Genomic DNA, 16,477 nt, shown 5'->3' on the forward strand with positions numbered 1-16,477 from the left:
AGTGAAATAAAGAATAATATCAAGTGGCCTAAAATTTATGCTATTATTGTTATAATTAAACATTAACAAGAATAATGGCTAAATATTTCAAAATTTGGTTAAATCCAACTCATAGGTTCAAGAAATTAAGGGAACTATAGTTACAATAAACATAAAAAAAATCCACAATAAGGCTTATGTAGAGGTAAAGGTAAGATCTTAAAAGCAACTAGAGAAAAAGACAACAGGTATGCAGAAGAACAAAAATAAGTTAAATAATAGATTTCTTATCAGAAACCCCTACAAGTCAGACAATGAATGAAATGGCAATATTAATTTGCTGTAAGAACAATAACTCAGCATAGGATTATAAACGCACCAAAATTATATTATAAAAATGAAAGGGAAGTAATGATTTCTTCAGGCAATAAAGATAGAAACCATTGAAACTGCCCAAATGAAAGATAAAAGTAAGTCCTAAAGTTAGAATAAAATTATACCAATAAAAAATGAATGAAAAGTGTTAGAAAAAGTAAATACATGTGGAGGTATAAAAATGATGTTTTATATATTATTTTAATTGTATTTAAGATATCATTTGCTTTTAAGGACGAAATGACAATACTCTGTGAGATACATGTACAAGTAAAATGTTTGATAACAGTAATGGCTGAAAAATTAAAGTGCACTTTTGTACTGTTTACATTATAAGTAGTTTAACATAATCTGAAGGTCGACTGTAATGTTAGAGGTGTATATTTCAAACCATAGAGTAATTATTAAAGAAAATTAGAACAAAAATAGCTAATAATCCAATTGGAGATAATATGTAATGATATAAAAATTCATAGAAGGTATGAGGCAAACCAAAAAAGAATAGAGAGCAGATGAGAAAAGTGAAAACAAATAGGAATATGTACGATTTAAACCATATCAAAAGTTATAAAAAATGTGAATGAAATAATCACACTAATGAAGCCTCATTAAGCATAAAACCAGATGATGAAAAAGAAACTAGATGATAAAAAAGACAAAAATATTCATCCTACAGACATGCCATATTAAATACAAAGACAAAAAATAAGTTTAAAATAAAAGTGTCCAAAAAAAAAGTACCATTCAAACTTAAAAATAAGCTCAAGAAGCNTAACCTATCATAAAGAAAAAATTGGAAAAATCAACTTTTTTTTGGAAACAACTTTTTAATTAAAAACTCTAGATCAATGTAAGATATTTCAAGATGATCTTTTTCAAAAATAAACACCCTTGAATAGGGAAATATTTGCAAAAATAAGTCTGACAAAGAATTTTAATTCATCTTATATAAAAATTTCAGATTGAAAATAAACATACAATCTAATAAAAAATGAACAACATAGGTAAGCAAATACTTCATCAAGGAAGATATACAAACTATTTTTAAAAAGGATATGAAAAGATGTTCAACATAATTTTCATCAGGGAAATGGATATTAAAATTATAATGAGAATTTACAACAAATTTAACAAAATGACTACCATGAAAAACACTGACAGTACCAAGATTTGAGACTCCTTGGGACAACTGGAAATCCCAATTGTTGATGGGAATGTAAAATAGTATAGCCACTCTGGAAAATCATTTGACAGTTTTGTATATAGTTAAAGGTTCGATTACCATGTTATGCACCAATTCTACTCCTAGGTATTTGTTCACAACAAATGAAATCATGGGTCCACACAAAGACTTTTATACAGATTTATTCATAATAATTCCTGTTTTCAAACACAAAATAAAAAAATATTCATTGATAGGATATCGCAGCAATGGCATTTTATCCGTAAAGTAGAATATTACTTAACAAAAATAGTAATGGACAGCTGATGCACGCAATGAAACTTGAACATCAGAATCATAATGGTAAGAGAAAGAAGGCAGGCTCAAAAGACTGTACTTTACAATACTATTTATGTGACACTCCAGAAAATGGAAGAATATGGAGAAGAAAATGGATTAGTGGTTGCAAGGGGCTGGGCTTTGGGGAGAAAATCGACTGCAGAGTGATCCTAGTAAAGGAAGGTTCGTGGAAATGTTCCATATAATGAATTAGATGCTGAATCCATAACTGTTGACATTTGTCATATCTCACCAAAATGTATACTTAAAACTGCTGAATTTTATTGCATATTGATCGCACTGCAAGGAAGCTGATTTATTTAAAATGTGTTACACATGATACAAAAACTTTTCAATATATATATCAGCAACTGTGAAATTGTCTGAAATTGAGTACTTTTCATTTAAACGTTTTCTCTCTGCTTGTGTTTTAGCAGTATTTTCTTTTTTTTTTTTTAAAGATTTTATTTATTTGAGAGTGAGAGGCAGAGATAAGCGAGAGAGAGCATGAGCAGGAAGGAGAGGGGAGGAGAGGGAGAAGGTTCCCTGCTGAGCAGGGAGCCAGATGCTGGACTTGATCCCCAGATCCTGGGATCTTGATTTGAGCTGAAGGCAGATGCTTAACTGACTGAGCCACCCAGAAGCCCTTTATTAGTATTTGCAATTCTATTTTTTGTTTGTATTCCTTATGCTCTGCTTTTTATTCCCATGTTTTACTCATGCCATAACTGGAAGCCTGTATCTCCTTCAGTTCACTCATTTTACCCAATCCCCACACCTCTACCATCTGGCAACCATCAGTTTGTTCTTAGTATTTATAGTTCTGATTATGCTTTTTGTTTACCTTTTTTTTTCTTTTCTTAGATTCCACTAATGAGTGGAATCATATGATATATGTTTTTCTCAGTCTGACTTATCTCACCTAGCGTTATACCCTGAAGGTCCATTAATGTCTCAAATGCCATGATCTCATGCTTTTTATAGTTGTGCAATATTCCATTATATATACATATATATCTTCCTTACCCATTCATCTATTGATGAACACTTAAGTGGCTTCCACGTCTTGGCTATTGTAAGAATAAAAATATTTTAAGTGTTCACAGAGTAAGAATATCATTAGCTATTGACAAAAATATTTGTTAAAAAATCACAATAGTTTTGTTAGTAAAAGATGGATTAATAAACTTATGGAAAAACCACAACTGTCTTTGTGGGGGAACAAAATCATTCCTCTACTATGAGATTCACAAGTAATACCAAGTTCAAGTCCAAAATTTAAATAATTATTTGTGTTGTTGATTTTAGCCATTCTGGAAGGTGTGAGGTGTTATCTCGTTGTTTTGATTTGTATTTCATTGTTGAACATCTTTTCATGTGTATGTTCACCATGTCTTCTTTGGAAAAATGTCTATTCATGTCATCTGCCCATTTTTAGATTGGATTATTTGTTTTTTGGGTGTTGAGTTTTATAAGTTCTTTATATATTTTGGATAGTAACCCTTTATCAGAGAGATCATTTACACATATCTTCTCCTATTCCATAAATTGCCTTTTAGTTTTATTGTTTCCTTCACTGTGCAGAATTTTTTTATCTTGATGAGGTCTGAATAGTTTATTTTTGCTTTTGTTTTCTTGTCTCAGGAGTTATATCTAGAAAGAAATTGCTATGTCAGTGTGAAAGAGATTACTGCCTGTGTTGTCCTCTAGGATTTTTATGGTTTCAGGTCTCACATTAACGTCTTTAATCCATTCTGAATTTATTTTTGTATCTGGTGTAAGAAAGTGGTCCAGTTTCTTTCTTTTGCATGATACTGTCCAGTTTTCCCAACACCATGTGTTGAAGAGACTGTTTTTTTCCCATTGGATATTTTTTCCTGCTTTGTCAAAGACTAATTGACCAAATAGTTCTGGGTTCATTTCTGGGTTTTCTATTCTGTTCTATTGATGTAGGTGTCTATTTTTATACAGGTATCACACTATTTTGATCACTACAGCTTTAATAATATTACTTGAAGTCTGGAATTGCGATGCCTCCAGCTTTGCTTTTTTTTTTTTTATTTTGCTTTTGATTTTTAGGGTCTTTTGTGATTCTATACATATTTTAGAATTGTTTGTTCTAGGTCTGTGAAAAATGCTGTTGATATTTTGACAAGGATTACACTAAATGCGTAGATTGCTTTGGGTAGTATAGATATTTTAACAATATTTGTTCTTCCAATCCATGAGCATGGAATGTCTTTAAATTTCTTTGTGTTATCTTCAATTTCTTTCATCAGTATTTTATAGTTTTCAGAGTATAGGTCTGTCACCTCTTTGGAAACAACAGGTGTTGGTGAGGATGCACAAAAAGGGGACCACTCTTGCACTCTTGGAGGGAATGCAAATGGTGCAGCCACTCTGAAAAACAGTATAGAGTTCCCTCAAAAAGTTAAAAGTAGAACTACCCTACAATTCAGCAATTGAACTACTAGGTATCCCAAAGAATAAAAAAATACTAATTCAAAAGGATACATACACTTCAATGTTTATAGTAGCATTATCTACATTATCTAGAAAGCCAAATTATGGAAACAGCCCAAGCGCCCATTGACTGATGAATGTTTAAAGAAAGTGTAGTATATATAATGGAATATTACTCAGCCACAAAAAAGAATGAAATCTTTCCATTTGCAATGACATGGATGGAACTAGAAAGTATAGTACTGAGTGAAATAAGCCAGACAGAGAAAGACAAACACGATATGATTCTGCTCATATTTGGAATTTAAGAAACAAAATGAGAAAAAGGGAGGAATAAAAGAGAGAGAGAGAGAGAGAGGCAATCCAAGAAACAGACTCAAGTATAGAGAACAAACTGACAGTTACCAGGGAGAAGGTGCTTGGGGGAATGGGTTAAATAGGTGATAGGGTTAAGGAGTGCAGTTATCATGAGCACCAGGTGTTGTGTGAAAGTGTTGAATCACTATATTAGAAACCCCAAAACTACTAATATTACACTACAAGTTAATTACCTGGACTTTAAATAAAAGCTTGAAAAAAAAAAGAACAAAAAAAGAATATAAAATTATATAATATTTAATTATTGGTTCCTAAAACTACATAATCAGTGAACAATTAGAGCAGTCCTTTATGAGAGAATATATATACACATCTAAGAGCATTAAGAATATTTTTAACACACTGAATTGTGTTTGCTTCAACTGTGTGTGCAGCTATGTGTCTTGCGCATGCACTAAAATTTATGTCTAACATTATGGCAAATTATTAATGCACAGACTGTAAAATTGATTAATTGCAAACAATGATATAAAATTATTTTAATTATTATTATTATTTAATTATTTTAAGACATCTTCTAAGACAGCTTTGAGATGTTAACTGAGTTCTGTACCTACAAAGACATTTTAGATACACTATGGTGACTTGAATTGTATTTTCCTAAAAAGATAAATTCAAGTCTATTCCTAGGGACCTATGAATATGATTTTATTTGGAAATAGGATATTTGAAGATGTAATCACATAAAAAATGATGTCATCCTGGATTAATGTGGATCCTATTCAATGACTAAAGTCTTTTAAGAATACAGAGAGAGAGGCACATAGGCAGAGCATAGAGATGATGGGATAGAGATTGGAGTAGCTACAAGCCATGGAATGCCAATGACTATCTGCAAACACCAAGAGAGACACATGGAACAGATTCTCCTTTAGAGTCTCCTGAAGGAAACAATCCTGCTGATACCTCTATTTCATACTCTAGCTTCTTGAACTGTGACAGAATAAATTTATGTTATTTTAAGCCATTATGTTTGTGGCTATTTTTTTATGGAAGCTCTAGGAAACTATTACATGCACTTGTTATAACACTGTTATTATTGTCCAAAAATAATTTTGAGATCTCCCATAAAAATTGCCTCAGGCAGCATTTTATTCTCAGTAATGTTCTCTATGCTAGGAAAGCCTTTGTGTTTTCAGGATGGAATTGATGAACTAAATAATCAAAACTGAGTATAGTAACACACACTGCTTAAGATTCCTTAAGAAAGTTCTGAAAATATTTTTAAAAGATAATAAAGAATGCTCGTGCTTATGTGAGTTTGCAATGCATTGTGCATTCTGAATTGCTTTATGTTCAATATCTCAGTTAATAACAACTCTGTGCTTTATACACTTTATTATTGCTACTTTACAAAAGATTTACAAGAAATTGAGAAGTTAGATAATGTGGTCAAATGTAAATGGACCTGCTAATTTCATTAAAACAGTGTTTGTTAAAACCTGTTCTATGCCAGGTAATCTTTAAGAAACAAAACAGTAAATAACAGTAACAAAAATGAGATATGAAAACAAATATGGTATGCATATTATTCTCTAAATTATAAGAAATGACTTAAAGTACACTGTGACTCACATAAAAATCTTTATTACGAAGACAAATGTACTGTGAAAAATCCTTAGCTGGAAGTTCAGATAAAACTATTTTCCTTGGAAACAAAATAACTATCTTTTATTTAGATGCGAACTTTTTAAATGAAGCAAAACCTTTTTCATGTAGATAACCTGAAAAATCAGAGAGAAAAGACTCTAAGATTTACTTAAATCCCCTGGGGTCTTGTCAAGACTGATATTTAATACTAACTCTCTAGGCTCTGACACAAACAATGTGGTATGATCACAAGGGAATTTGAGCAGGAATTTTGCTGAGTATCAATATTGAAATAAAATCCTTGTTGTCATTCTAAGTCTACTTGAAAGTAATCTCAAATGATTTTTGAAAAATGTGATTTTTAAAAATTATTTCTGAAAGAACAAGACATGTATTAGAGCACAGGCAATGGTTGGATAAAGAATGCAATATTTTAAGATTACATTTTATCATATCTTAATCAGTTTCTATACACATTTTCAGAGGACTTAAAACTAAGAATAAAAACAGTTATAAGTTGCATTTTAGAGGAAAAATAATTTATGTGGCAAGTAGTTATTAAAATGAAGATGTTTACTTAGGTAGGAGAATATAAGTATGGGACAATGATTTAAGAAGAATTGTTCCTTACTGCGATAGGTATATTATATAATTCAATGTCATGGTCTAACTATACCACTCTATTAAGGCGTTAGTTAATAAGATAAGGCTCGATCAAATCATGGAAGGCTCTGTCAAATGCCAGACATTCAATTACTATTGAAGGATTTTAAGTGGGTTATTCTCATGAAGATATTTAAAGGTAAATAGATTTATCTTTGTAAAAGTCATGTCTGCTAGCCTTGTATAGGATAGTTGGGAAGGAAGATAGATGAAAGCCACATGGAGCAGTTAGCGTGGAAATGAAATTATGGAGATGTGAGGTGACAAAGGAAGAAAGAAATGTAAAAGGAGAAATGAATAACTGAGCTATATCAGAGGTAGAATAGGATGTTATTTTTTAATATCATACTAGTCAAAGAAAAAATAAATAGTACACAGAATTTCTATTAAGATAATAAAAAAGTGATCCAGAATTTTAAAAAAGCATAAAAAATTAAAACCAAAAAACATTAGTTTTGAGTCTCAGATTCACCCCTTACTAACCTTTCACCTTCATGAGCGTTAGTCTGAGAATAATGAAAAGACAAATGTCATGACGTCTTATGAGAAATAAGAGATCGGATATATGAAAACACATTTTTAAACATTGAAATGCTCTAACTATATTAAAGTTGAATTATATAATGCAAAAAAAAGATAATCAATCATAAGGCAGACCACAGAAGTCTTGGAGACAAAACATTGGGTAGGTAAAACAAAAAAATTAGGAAACATCAATTCTAGAAATTAACTTACAGATTTTGATGAAAAGGAATATATGAAAGATTGAGCATAGTGTCCTTTGAAGACCAAATTGGAAACATGAAGTAAGAATTTATGGCCAAAATGAGAATGGAGATTTTTTTGTGGGAAAATATTTCTTAACATGGGATTTTGCCCCACAAAATGTATGCAATGTATTGTCATGACATAAGAGATATTTCAAGGAAATACCATCAAGATGAACTTTCAGTTTTCAATAGTTTCAATAGTCTTCTGTGTTTTCATCTTTCTCAACTCTTAGTATTTCTGTAGATTGACATAAAGGCATAAATATTAGAGAAGTATGTTCTAGGCTACTAAATAAAGTAGATATAAAATATATGCATATTGATATATGTATGTATATAATGATGGAGGTTTCCAGAATATATAAACAGCATCCATAAAGCAAAAAAATGTAAGGTACTCTAAAACAATTAGCAAAAGATTCAAATGATCTCTTCATAAAAGATAATATTCAAATGGACTTAAAACATAATGAAAAAGTACTTTATTTCATTAGTCATAAGGTAATGAATGAAAATTAAAACAGTTATGTGATCTTACTAGAAGGATAAGTGAAAATAATAGAAAATTCCATGTATTAGAAGGACATGGAGCAATTGGAGTTTTCACATACAGTTGTTAGATATATAAATTGATAAAACTTTACAAAGGTGATTGGTAGTATTTATTATAGCTAACCTGCTCATTATTTTGACCATTTAACTTCACTTCTGTGTGTATCCCCACCATATATGTCCAGCCAAGCACACTAACAAGTCCATTCATAGTACACAATATTTGTAACAGTTAACATTTGGAAAGTAGCCAAAGGTCCAATTGCAGTAGAAATGATTAATGAATTGTGATACATATATGCAAGGGAATCCTGTTCAGTAATGAGAATGAACAAACTATAATCAAATGTAGTAGGATAGGTGAATATCATATGCAAAATATTAAGAAAAATAAACTAGAAAGAAATAGCACATATTGGATGATTCCTTTGATATTAAGTGCAAAAATAGGCAAAACCATTACAATATTTTAGATGCTGGGATTGTTATTCATCTTGGGGGAGGGGTAGTTTAGTCACCAAAAAAGATATGAAGAAAGCTTTGAGGTATCTGATAATATCCTGTTTCTTCCTGTGGGTGTTTGTCACATAGGTGTGTTTACTTCATATAAATTCATCACCACTGCAATTATGATTGTGAACTGCTCTGGATTTAAGTTATAAATTTAATAAAAACTTTATTATAAAAAGGTTACCTGATAAATACACTGAGGAACTGTAAAGCATATAGTGGTAAGTCTAGAACTGCTAACCAGGGATTGAAAATATGCATGTTTCATTAAAATCCATGAATAACTTGCTATTACCTCTGTGTAAGAAATAAAAATATAATTATTAGTTCTCCTTGAAAGAACACTTACAAATTACTATTATTTGACATAAGTCTGTAAGTGAAAAGATTGTCATTTTCATTATTACAGGTAGCAAGACTACCCTGGGTTTTTTGCAAAACTATTATAAGTATTCAAAGTCTGCTTATCATCTATTTAGTCAAGCATTTTGCCTCTGCAAAGTCAAAAAGGACGCTCTCTTCTTTAGTGCCCTAGTACTTTCTCTTCCTTAAAGCCTAAGTTATTTCTGTTATTCAGTTTCAATACAAAGTTTAATGATCCACGTGCTGTAACCATCTAATTTAGTTTTAAACAATTTTTGTAGGATTTAAAAGAAATGTGGCTAAACTCTTATAAAGACTTGGAATAACACCATTTTGTCATAGGACAAATATCAATATACGAACACTTAGCCTCTGACCCCATGAATGTCTGAGATTAACTGGAAATTTCTGGGGAAAAAATATGTGAAGTCACAAAAGTGTCTCTCTGTGAAAGGGAGATGAAAGCAGAGGTGGAAAAATGAAGAATCTAGATGGATCCGTTTGTATATCTGTGTACTTGTGTGTACATACCTATAAGGAAAGCTTTACTGACAATGAACAATTCAGAGTCTGTTCTTTTTCTCTATATTGTAGCTCTTTAGAAATGAAATAATTATAACCTGACTGACTTAATCAAGAATGGTCACATACTAAACAAAATGGACTTCTAACTTGTCAGTGGACTTCTGATTTTTTAAGCATGAAACTGAGTTAAATATCCATATTTTTATATGACTATGAGAAATAGAATAAGAAGAAAAATGTGGCTACATTGCCCATTAGTAAGGGTGCAAACCAAGCAAATTTTGTATTTAACACCTTACATCTTTCTAAAATTATGTTTTAAAATCAAAGAGTAAAATTTCTTTCTTTCTTTTCTTTTTTTTTTAAATAAAACAGAAAAATCGGGGGGGGGGAACCTTTATGCTAAAATGAGAACAAATCTTATCATCAAGACCACAGGGATACCTGGTGAAAACAATGCCAATGTAGACTTACCTTTCTGAGAAAAGATGGTACACATAAAGGGCATATCTTCATCTAAGATATAACAGTGGAAAATAGACTTAGCTACTATAAAATTAATTTGAATGTAAACAACTTAAATTTTAATGAATTATTAAATGCCAAAATGGCTAGCATGATAATTTAGAATCTCTGAAAACCCCAGACATAAGAGAAGATTTCCGTCCATTTGTCAACCCTTTTCACAACTCAAGTACTCATAGAGGAAATGAGAAAGTGAGGGTAGAAATATGAGCTGCACAGGATGCATGGCCTGACAATGACTGGTGGTGAAGGAGAACTTAAAGCAACCTGCCTATTTGCCAAGTTCTGCAGGACTGTAAGGTAATAGTTGTTTGCCCTGAGTAGTGTTCAGGAAAACCACACACACACACACACACACACACACACACACGCTGGGCCCTGACCCTTGGGAGTAGAAAGACTTAATTGACCCAAGGAAAAATCTCTGTGCTGCTCCGGGAAGTACAGAAAATTTACCTACCACAGACTCTAATTCTATGGCATTAAGCTATCTGCCCCTCAGGCTGAGCAGGATACATAATAATCTCTGACTATGCATTGGTATGAGGCAAAGGCTTGCTACAACTGAGAGAGTGCCAGGGGGAAAAAACAAAAAACAAAACAAAAAAACCCAAAACTCTTTGGGTTCAGGACCTTGCACTGAATAGGAAGAAGTGACTGCCATGGAGGGGTAGGAATGCTGAGCAAGCCTTGGACTCAAGGCTCAAGGAAACAAGACCTCCTTCAGGTTGAATTAGAATCAGGGAAACTGAAAACTTGTTCTCCCACTGTAACTTTTACATTGGGTGGTAAGCGTGACCTTCTTCTGAGAGAAGTATAAAAGCACAGGGAAAAACCCATCTTTACCAAAGTGTTCCTGGGCCTGCCAAAAGCTAATGCTGGAGCAGGAACACACAGAAAGAAAGCCTCCAGCTGTCCAGGCTCGCACTAAGCAGAACGCAGCAGCAATTCATCACTAGAGGATTTTCAGATCTGTGATACACTGAATATAGCTAAACTAACCAATCACCAAACCCACTCAACTATAACCTAGTTTGACACAGTCCCTCATGGTAAATGTTGTGCCCCTTCGGGGTGTAAATATCATTTACTTCAGTTTCTTTCTTCTTTTTTACACAATGTCTGACATTCAATCAAATAGTATGAGACATACAGAAAAGCAAGGCTATATAAGCCACCATAAATTGAGAATAGTCAAGAGAACTAGATCAGACTCAGAATTCTCAGAGACCTAAAAATAATAGAGACTTAAAATTAACTATGGCATATAGGTAATATTAGAAAACTGAGAAACATGAATGAACAATGTGGGGATTTTAATTAATTAAGTTTGGAGATTTTAGAAAGTAAAAATTATGAGCAGATCCAAATAAAAAGCATAAAAATTAATATATCTTCATCTCTGTATATAGTTAATTTGTACAACCCCTCCAGGATTGGCTTAAAGTCAGAATAGACACAACTGAAGAAAGAATTAGTGAACTTGAAGGTGTCACAATATAAATTTTCCTAGCTGAAGCACAAAAATGAGTGAGAAAAATGAAATAGATCACATGAAACCTATGGGATAATACAAAAAAATTCAAATACGCGGGTATTAGAGACCTAGGTGGAGATAGAGAAAGACAAGGTCACAACAAATATTTTAAGAGATTAGAGTTGAGAATTTTATAAATGTTTGGAAACAAACCAAAAACTCCATAGATTCAAGAAGTTCAGACAACCTGAAGTGTGATTAATACAAATAAAAACACACCAGATATAAGGTAATCAAATTAATGAAATTCAAAGATTATTTATTTCTTGTAAAAATGCAGTACCAAAAATGCTTAAAATTTTATAATTTGACATAGATACTATAAGAGAGAGTAAATAGGTTACTAAATACAAAGAACTCAAAAAAATCCTATTTTAATACAAATACATCATTCAATTTTCCAAATTAAAAATGAATAACAAGAGTTTGGGGAGTAGTGTAAGAGCTCCAGTAAAGTGGCTATTGAGTGAGTTTGTGCCAATTGAATGCTGTGATAGGGCCTCAGAGCCCCTGAAGATTTGAGGGTGAGACCATGACATCCACAAAAAAAAAAAAGACTAGATTTGTGAAACAGATTCTGAAGACCATTCCTTAGTGATAATCAACAAATGAATGGTGAATATTTTGTTAACAGCCTTTAGAGGAAGCTCAGAAGATTGATACTAACTTCTTGTCATCCACAGAAAAGAACAGGCATATAACAAAGAAGCAAGAATATATAATGGGGAAAGGACAGTCTCTTCAATAAATCGTGCTAGGAAAACTGGATAGCCATATGCAAAAAAATGAAATTCAACTACTGTTGCACACACACACACACACACACACACTTAACTCAAAATGGAATAAAAACTTGAACATAAATCCTGAAGACATAAAACTCCTAAAAGAAAAGATAGATAGTAAACTCCTTAACATAGGACTTGATGAAAATTTTTTAGTCTGACAGCAAAAACAAATATAAATAAGTGGGACTATATCATGCTAAAAAAAGCCTCTACACAGCAAAAGAAACCATCGACAAAATGAAAAGATGATCTATGGAATGGCAGACAATATTTTTAAATTATATATCTAATTAGGGGTTAATATCTAAAATATGTAAAAACTATACAAACAATAGCAAAAATAACCAATTTTATTAAAGAATGGCAGAACATCTGAATAGACATTTTTTCAAAAAATCCATAGAGATGGTCAATAAGTACATGCTCAGCAACTTTCGTCATCAGGGAACTCTAAATAAAACCACAGTGAGATATCTCCTCAACTCTGTTAGAATGGCTGTTATCAAACATATAAAAAGTAACAAGTATTGGTGAGGATGTGGAGAAAAGAAAACCCTTGTGCACTTTTGGTGGGAATGTAAATTTGTGCAGCTGCTCTGAAAGGTTCCTCAAAGAAATATAAAAGCCAATATAGTACTTCCTCAAAACATTAAAAATGGAACTACCATATCATCCAGCAATTCCACTTCTGGGTATTTATCTGAAGAAAACAAAAACACTGACTTGAAAAGATACATGCACCCCTGTGTTCACTGAAACATTATTCACAATAGCCACACTATGGAAACAACCTGAGTGTCCATCAATTAATGAATAGATAAAGAAGATTATATATATATAATTATGCAGCCACAAAAAGAAAAAGATTGTGCTATCTGTGGTATTGTGGATGAACCTTGAGGGTATTATACTATGTGAAATAACTCAGACAGAGCAAGACAAATATCATATGAACTCTCCTATATGTGGAATATAAAGCAAAATAAACAAACAAACAAACTCATGGATACAGAGAACAGATTGGTTTTTGCCAAAGGCAGGTGTTAGAGAATGGGAGAAATGGGTGAACTGACTGAAAAATAAATAAATAAATAAATAAATAAATAAATAAATAAATAAATAAAAAGTTTAAACAAAGAGAAATAATTTAAAAATATAACAAATCACCCAAAGATACCATGAGAAATGTTACTGTAAATGTGGAATTCAAAAATGAAAGCATTTATAAGACCAGCATTACTTTCTATTGATAAAAATTATGATCCATGGTGAGATTGAATTGTAATATAGCTTTATACAAAATAATATCAAAGAAGAGAAATACAATATCTCACAATACATTTAACATGATAATTGTTTTTGTTAATTTTTTCTTTTTTATTTAAATTCTAGTTAGTTAAGATATAGTGCATTATGGTTTCAGGAGTAGAATTTGGTGGTTCATTCATCACTTACATACAATATCCGGTGCCCATAATAACAATTGTCCTCCATAATACCCATCATCCATCTAGCCCATCCTCCACCCACATCCCTCCATCAAACCGTGGTTTGTTCTCTATCATTAGGAGTCTCTATGGTTTCTTCCCCCCCCACCCCACTTCCCCTATGTTTATCTGTTTTGTTTCTTAAATACCACATATGAGTGAAATCATATGGTATTTGTCTTTCTCTGACTGACTTATTTCACTTAGAATAATACCCTCTAGCTCTATCCAAGTCATTGCAAATGGCAAGTTTCATTCTTTTTGATGGCTGAGTAATGTACATACATACATATATACCACATCTTTATCCATTCATCAGTCGATGGACATTTGGCCTCTTTCCATATTTTGGCTATTGTTGATAATGCCGTTATAAACATTGGGGTGCATGTGCCCCTTTGAATCTGTTTTTGTGTCCTTTGGGTAAATACCTAGCAGTGAAACTGTTGGGTCTAGAGTAGTTCTATTTTTAACTTTTTGAGGAACCTCCATACTGTCTTCCAGAGCGGCTACACCAGTTTAGCATGATTATGTTAATCATTAATTACATAAATTAATATTAATACCTATTGTCTAACTTTGTTTTCCGAAATTAAATTTTGATTGACTTAATGTGTTCTCTCTAGGGTAATTTTTAACTCAGAGGCAGTTTCTTAAATAGTATTTGGTAGTAAAACTTGATATAAAACTTCTGGAGGGCAATTTAAATCTAAATAAAAATAATAATGAGGGGCATCTGGGTGGCTCAGCCAGTTAAGCATTTGCCTTTGGCTTAGGTCATGATCCCAGGGCCCTGGGATCAAGCCCTGCATCAGGCTCCCTGCTCAGCAGAGAGTCTTCTGCTCCCTCTCCTTCTGCCTCTTCCCCATTGCTCATGCGCTCTCTCTCTCTCTCTCTCTCTCAAATAAGTAAATAAAATCTTTAAAAAAATAAAAATAATAAAATATCTTCAAAGCTAAATAGTTTTAGTTCTATAAACCTGTGTCCTATAAACAAATATACATATGTACAAGTTAGTTTTAAATATTGAAAGAATTGCAAGTAAAATCTTCTACACCGTTTGCATTCTCATTTTAGAGTTTTCTCCATTTCTTTCTTGCTTTATTATGTATAAAATCAATGCATATCACAGAAGAAGAAAAAAAAAAGAAATGGAAATATAAATCCACAAATAGATTAAGGGGCAAGAATAATACTGAAAAAAATGATAGCGTGAAAATATTCATAGCTACATAAGTCAAATAAAAATAGGATCATTTGAATTGATTTTCAAGGATTTAGGCAAACACATGCAAGTATGCAGAGCAGGGATAATAAAAAGTGCACCTGAAATTATAATGCTAGTGTGTAAATAGATAGTATGATGTTTTGATAAGAATATGGCCCCTGAGTTAGACTGCTGGGATTCAAATCCTAACTGTGTTATGTAATAGATGCATGAACTTTATTAAGTAAACTAATTGTTTCTCCTGAGGCCTTGACTTGTAGAGGGCCATCTTGACACTGTGTTTTCAAATGAACGTTCCTCTGTTCCACATCCCGTGTACCACATCCCGGGTGCCTCTTCCTCTTATTATAGGTACACCAGTCATCTAGCATGAGGGTCCCACCCTTATGACTTTAACCTTCAAAGAGATAACTCTTTGAAGTACTGGTCTTAAAATATAGTCACATTGGGTGTTAGGGCTTGAACATATGAATTTTGGGAGGACACAATTCAGACTATAACAAAAAGTTTTATATAGAATGTATAGAAGTAAATACACAAAAACAAAGCAGTTTTGAAGGTAATCTTTTGGAAACATTATGATAGAGTACTTATATTTTTATGAAACATTAAAGTATTTTAAACAGAAATGTTCAAAGTTAGAAATCAATATTGCATTTTCTAAAGCAAATGAAAACACAAATGCACACACGTATGCATGAGAAATAATAACAAGAAAAGATAAAATAAAATTGTAAAAAAATTATTTGACTCACCCACAATTTAAGGAAAGGATGATAGACAAACAAGGATGAGACAAGTGAAAATCAAATAGCAACATATTAGACTTGAATGTACATATAGCAATGATTTGCATTTCATGTATAGAGGCTATATACTCTAATTAAAAAGGAGAAATTGTCAGATGGGATAAAGAAAAAAAATTTAACCCTATACTACTTGTAAGAAACACTATAAATATGAAAACACAAACAAGTTTAAAATGAAAGGATGGACATATATTTGCCATTCATCCATTAATCATAGGAAAGCTATCGTTGGTGTCCTTAAGTGGGAAAGGCTTAATTTAAGAATACAAGGAAGGATAGGGTGCCTGGGTGGCTTAGTGTATTGATTTTATGATCTTGATTTCAGCTCAGTTCATGAGCTCAGGGTTGTAAAATCGAGCCCCAAGCTGGGCTCTGTGTTCAGCTAGAGTCTGCTTGAAATTCCTTCTCCCCCTGGCCCCTCCCTGCTATCGCTC

The sequence above is a fragment of the Ailuropoda melanoleuca genome, chromosome 3 (genome assembly GCF_002007445.2).
Source record: "Ailuropoda melanoleuca isolate Jingjing chromosome 3, ASM200744v2, whole genome shotgun sequence".
Lineage (NCBI taxonomy): Eukaryota > Metazoa > Chordata > Mammalia > Carnivora > Ursidae > Ailuropoda > Ailuropoda melanoleuca.